At 45.5% G+C, this 6,103-nt stretch overlaps 1 long non-coding RNA gene across 1 annotated transcript in view; it reads right to left on the reverse strand.

Moving 5' to 3' along the window:
- Positions 1–301: 301 nt before the first annotated feature.
- Positions 302–6,103, reverse strand: part of LOC103472455 (uncharacterized) — a 6,068-nt gene continuing 266 nt past the window's right edge. The window contains exons 2-3 of the long non-coding RNA XR_534862.2: positions 5,845–5,901; positions 302–730 (exon numbers count right to left, since the gene is read on the reverse strand). This is a non-coding gene — a long non-coding RNA (uncharacterized LOC103472455). The remainder of the gene's footprint in view (positions 731–5,844; positions 5,902–6,103) is intronic.

The raw sequence follows: 6,103 nt of genomic DNA on the forward strand, positions 1-6,103 counted from the left end.
AGCTAATGGGCGTGTTGGCTGCGAGGGCTCCTTCACTGGGAACCAAACCTGCCCCAAAGTAAGAACTTAATCCATTTTCAGGAATAAAGATTTTTACTTAAGGCATCTTTTTCCATCTAATAATGTAACATTGCAATAAATGTTCTTCCCTCATTTTTAGATTTTTGTCTAAAACTTTAGAAAAATGTATTTAGGTTTGGAGAAAATGTTTCGTAAGACTTCAAGCAACTTACTGGCTTTTAATTGTTGCTAAAATGCAGCCAATCAGATCGAAACTGTAGCAGGTGAGTTCTGTGTGTTCTGGTGCAGAAACGTCTGTTAGCAGCAGGAAAAACTCATCTGAGCATGCGGACAAATAAAACACGTTTTTACTCAAATTTATCGAACAAAACATGCAGCCGGTGATTTCTGAGAAAGTTCCAGAAAGTATCACATGATAAGTCGCCTCCTCCTGCAGCCAGGTTCCTCCAAGCAGCCATTATAACTCTGTTATTCCTGACAGTAATCAGAAATCCTCCCTCCCTGTTGCAGGAGAAGCAGTCCCACACACCAACGTCTCCAGACTCGTCATGGCTGCATGTAACGCCGAACGTCTCCATGTCACTGCGCCTGCAGAAACTCTGCAGCTTTCCTGCCTGCAGGCCTTTTGGAGAAAGGCAGCATGTTTCCTTACAGCTCAGTGATTCAGCCCAGCACCTTTTTACYAGGTCAGTCAGTCAGACTCCTTTAACTTGGAACAAAAACATATGATTATTAAAAGGACAATTCTATTTAATATTAAGTTTTCCTTTAATCAAACAGATCTGACACAAACTCAGCCTTTAAATCTTCCCTGGTATCCCTGCTAGCCCGTTAGCATGCAGGTGGAGGACCTTCACCCTCATGTGCTGAAGATCCTTTGTTCAGTAAAGGTCATAAATTAATTATTGCTCCTTGAGGGTTTAATAAAAACTGACTGGAGACATGTGGGTGTTTAATTTACACAAACTGCTGGAGTTTTGGGGCGAAGCAGCTGACACAGGAGGAAATCTTCCAGAGCGGTGAACCTGAACGCCTCGCCGCCCCCTGGTGGTCCTCAGAAGACCCTTTATTAAATGAACCGCTGGCAAAGTGCAGCACTAGTGCCGTGTCAGCGGGGGAATCCTCTTCTCCCCGCTCAATTGAGACTTCAAACCCAGCTGCTCGGGCCGCTCTGGGATAAGTACAGGTTATGATGCTGCCTACGCACAGCGGGCCGCCCGACAGGAGCCCCCCCCCCCCTGCAGCTGTAATGACTGCAGTTACCCCTCGTAGCTCTGAGACTGTTTGTGTAAACAGGATAATTTTGTAGTTTCAGGTCGCAGACGGCAGGATGAGGACGACGCAGCACATCGTGGCGACTAGCAGCTGGTGGAGGGTTTGGTTAGCTTCAGTCAGGAGAATCACTGCAGAAGTTCAACTCAGTGAAATGCTGACCTGTGTTAATCCAACTCACGGTTTTCTGCTTTTTAGGACTACTGGTATGGCTGGACATCACTTCCTGTTTATGATTGAACTGATTCATGTTTGTTCAGATGAGTGTCCAGGAGAACCCCGAGTTAAACTGGACGTATGGACGTCGGGGGCCATCTGACAGCTTCGGCTCCAGCTTCGGCTCCAGCTTTGGCCCAACTCAGGTCAACCAGGCAGCGGCGGCCATCTTTATGCAGACCCACCCAGTGTGGGGAAATATCCTGAGGTCGGCGCCGTGCGAGTTGTGATGGAGGCCTGTGTTCTGACTCCAGGCATGAAAAAACTATTAAATAAAAAATAAACTCCAACAAAAGATTCAATTTTCCCCTTTATTAGAGGAGAAAATGCCGTCTTCACTGTTTCTTCACTCACAAAACTCCAGACACCATGATCATCAGTTTGCTTTGAGGCTTCCAGCTTTTGAACCATATTTTCTGTGTGGTATACAGAAGCCGAGGGTTTATAGATCAGCTCTCCTTCCATCTGTCAGGAAGAAGCAGCTACCCTGAGGCTTAAAGACAGAATCACAGAGCTGAAGGGAGACGAGTGATCGACGCCTCTCCTGAGACACCGGCTGCTCTGATGTATATTCAGGAGAACAGAAAAAAGGTGACGAACTTATTGGAAATGTGTCGGGGGCCATTGGATGTTGGGACAGTGAGGCGTCCTGCCAGGAGACAGAGCAGGTCTGGGATCAGCCCAGAGGCCGTCCCCTTCCCGACCCCGCTGGAGCGCCGCCCTTCTGGAGCGCCGCCGCGTGCTGCGTCAGCCGATACCTCAGAGGACAGGCCATGAAAAATAACAACCAGCCACCTGAACACCTGCATGCAGGTTTTACATGAAAGAAGCGCCTGCTCTGCTTGACGCTGGATGATGCGTCTGATGGCGTCTGCACGCCGCATGGGGGTGAGAATCACAGTGTGAGGGGGCAACAGAAGCTGTGGGGCATTTTTAGGCACTTTTACTTTCCTGCTGTACAAACTGTTAGATTTATTTCAACTTCAACAAAAAGATGTAGGGAAATTTAAACAGAAAACTTTGCTGGTTCTCATTTGATCCGGTTGTGCTCATGAGTGAAGCTGCAGCTCTGTAACTTGGATTATGATCAAAACGTTGTTTATTTCACTAGTTTCACATATTTCTATAGGTGAATCTCATACTTTATGAATTCGTTATAGACATGATTTATTTCCGGTGCTGCCATCGATTGTCTCTAAACTCCGGAGCCTGTCAGTTTATTTCTGTTCATTTTAACAAAAATAAAGATCCTTTGAACATCTGGATGTTACAGAAATGGGGCTGTGATACTACTGCTACTAGTAATACTACTAATAATACTATAGACCAAGTCCATTTAAATGTATATGTACTCACTTCTGATTGAATACGGTATCTTTGTAACACAATCTGTTCTGATCTTTGTAATTAAAGCAGCAGACTGAAAGCCTTTGCATCTCAGGTATAGAAACATGGGCAAACCCAGGTTTGCTGACATGCTGGACCTTCAGACAGCTGAGAAAAAGCCAGAACCACTCAGGGTGTTTTCCACACCAGTGGGTCCATTTCCACCTGCAGCGGTTCTGAGTCAAACCAACCTGTTCCCCTCCTGGCCTGTGGGGGCGCTGCACCAAGAACCACTGAAGGAAACGACACAGAAACCCTGAAGACACTGAGAGTAACTTCCTTCTTCGCCAGATGGAAACAAGATGGAGGATTTTAGCGGTTGGAGGATTTATCTTTAGGCTAAAGACCAGGAGCCATTTCTGCTGCTAACGCTAGGTTAGCATGTTAGCTTTGGCTGTATTTACCCAGAATCCCCTGGACTTCTTGCTTTTGGAGCGGTCTCCCGTCCGTTTGGCGTTCACATATGCATTTAAACTGAAGCAGAGTTTCCTTCAACCAAACCCAGACTGAGGTTTGTAGACGGACTAGAGTTTGATTTTTCATTCACATCTCCCCAAACGAACCGGATTTTATGGGCAGGCGGACTGGAGTTGGATGAAGGCGGACTGGAGTTGGATGAAGGCGGACTGGAGTTGGATGAAAGCGGACTGAACATGGCTGAACGATGCAGCCTTAATGTCTCTAAGCCGTTGGTTCTTATGCGTTTTGATCGTGTATGAAGTTGCAAATTGTTTTTTCTCAAATTTCTCTGTAAAACTTTTCATGGTGTTATTCTTTGAAGGATGAAAGGAAGCCAAGTAAACGTTCATTTAGACGGCCTCCGGTTTAAAGCTGCGTTCTGACACTTTTCATCACTGATGGCGCAGAGGTGCAAAGCTGTAAAAAGTTTGTATGCGTTTAGAGGTTCATTTTAGCTAAACACACAAAACTGCAAATGTTATTTCATGAGTCATAAAAAGCCTGAGTGCCTAAAGAGAATAAAAAAGCATGCGGTGTGTTCATGGAAGAGTGATAAAAAGCTCATGCGGAGCGCCGCTCCCTCTCTGACCTCTGCTGCTGCACACCTGGCAGAGCTGTCAGCACAGAGAGAAATCCTGACAGAGGGATCAGGAATGTTGTCCCGTCTCCGGTCGGAGCGCCACTGTTTGGCTGACCTCTTCCTGCAGCAGAGCTGAGGGCGGCAGAATCACTGAGGCGCTCGCTCGCTTCAGGAGAGGCTGACCTGGCGCTCAGAGCCTGCAGAGGAGCTGCTGATGTCACTCAGAGTACACACACACACACACCCCGAGATTCAGTGACACACACACTCTCTCTCTCTCTTCAGCAAAACGCTTCCAGTTCAACATAAAATGGTTCTCTGAGAAACTCAAACAAAGAATCATTTTCAGCTCAGAGCTTCATTCAGTCACCGAGCGTCAAGGACGGGTTGGTGGTTGTGTAACACGCTGATGCAGCACACAGACCAAGATGTAGGCAATCTACAGGAAACTTGAGGATAAACCAGAGAAAACGGTTCATAGAAAAAATCCACTGATATTAATATTTTTTCTGCTTCTCTAAAATCGGCAAACAAAATGAAATGAGAAAAAATGGAAGCTTTTTATATCAGCAGCAAAACTTAGAGTTTATTACAGACCTAGATTTATCACATATCAACATTTTAATCTGTTGATAATGACTGGCCTCTTTATTAGGTACACCTGGTCAATTGTGAGTAAGTATAAATCATAAATGATCCAATCAAATGGCAGCGTGACATGAAGACGAGTGAAGGTCAAACTGAGCTTCAGAACGGGGCAGGAAGAGGAGAGACCGAGTGTGACGTGGTTGTTTATGACGGACGGACAGACGGACGGACAGACTGGTTAGCCTGGACGAACATTAACGGCAGGTCTGAACAGAAACAGCCAACGACTGGAGAACTAACGTAGAAACCATCACGTCTGTCACACAGAGGTCCAGATTTTATTTGAAGGAATCTTTCACATCTCTGAACAACAAACCAGGTTCCACAGGGTTATATCTGCAGCTGCCTTTCAGGGGTTAAGTCTTTAGCAAATGAGCTGAACTCAAATCGGCTGAATCATTTAGCGCCTCTCAACAGCTCCCAATGACCGTATTCCTTAAGAAGCGGGAACTGTGCTGCGTTTTGGATTTAATGACAGCATTTTCACTAGACTGCAAGTCTCAGCAGATTCAGACTCAAAACATTTCAGCACTTACATCAGAGAGAAGGAAAGTGCAAGGCGGAGAGAAATAGAAAAAAGGATGTTTGCTAAAAAAAAACTTTAAAAAGTCTCAAAGGAAAATCTGAATCCTCTGATACTTTCTTTGTAAGCAGTTGGGAAAGCTCTTGTGCATTCAGGTCAGCAGGATTCATGATAAATTCATGAATCGAAACCAACGATTAGAGGAAATTGCTTGATGAACTCAAAGCTTTCCTTCACATTTTGCTGTGCAGCCGCCATGTATCCTCCCTGTGGTTGAGCTGTAAATGCATACTGATGAGCGAACTACTGCCATGTCCTACAGCTGCCCTTCGTCTTAATGACCGCCAGCTTGAAATCTCTCAAAACAGAATTTAAATATCCAGCGCCGTCCTGGACAATTCACGGCAAGTTCCGGCTGTCGGAGAAGATCATCGCGCAGAGTTGAAACCAAGCGGTGATTTGTTTCACCGTCCTTCGTCTGACTCTCTCTGGCTGCAATTACCCAACAAATTACTTATGTTTAAAGCATCTCCACATTCAAAAGGTTAAATTGTTACCGTTTTTCCAGAAAGGACTAAGTTGATTATTTTAAAACATATGCACTGCCTCAAGGACCAGACGATGTTACTGTAATGATTAGTAATGCCATCTTTGCTTTCGTCCTTTTTGCCTTTCTAAAGTTAAAGAATTCAAGTCATTTTAGTATCAGTGTTGTGATCTGGAATCACATTTTTAATACCTGTGAACTGAAGAAACTCATCCTGGCATCAGCAGGCTGTTCATCCTCCATCAGGGCCTTAAGAGACAATGGAAACGTTCAAACTTTAGACAGAAAAGAGACGCATTTCCCCAAGGAGAGGTGTGTGTGTGTGTGTGTGTGTGTGTGTGTGTGTGTGTGTGTGTGCGTGTGCGTGTGCGTGTGCGTGTGCGTGTGCGTGTGTGTGTGCGTGCGCGTGCGCGTGCGAGCCATTGTTGTACATAGTGATGTACCCCCATGG

Source organism: Poecilia reticulata, linkage group LG1, assembly GCF_000633615.1.
Source record: "Poecilia reticulata strain Guanapo linkage group LG1, Guppy_female_1.0+MT, whole genome shotgun sequence".
Lineage (NCBI taxonomy): Eukaryota > Metazoa > Chordata > Actinopteri > Cyprinodontiformes > Poeciliidae > Poecilia > Poecilia reticulata.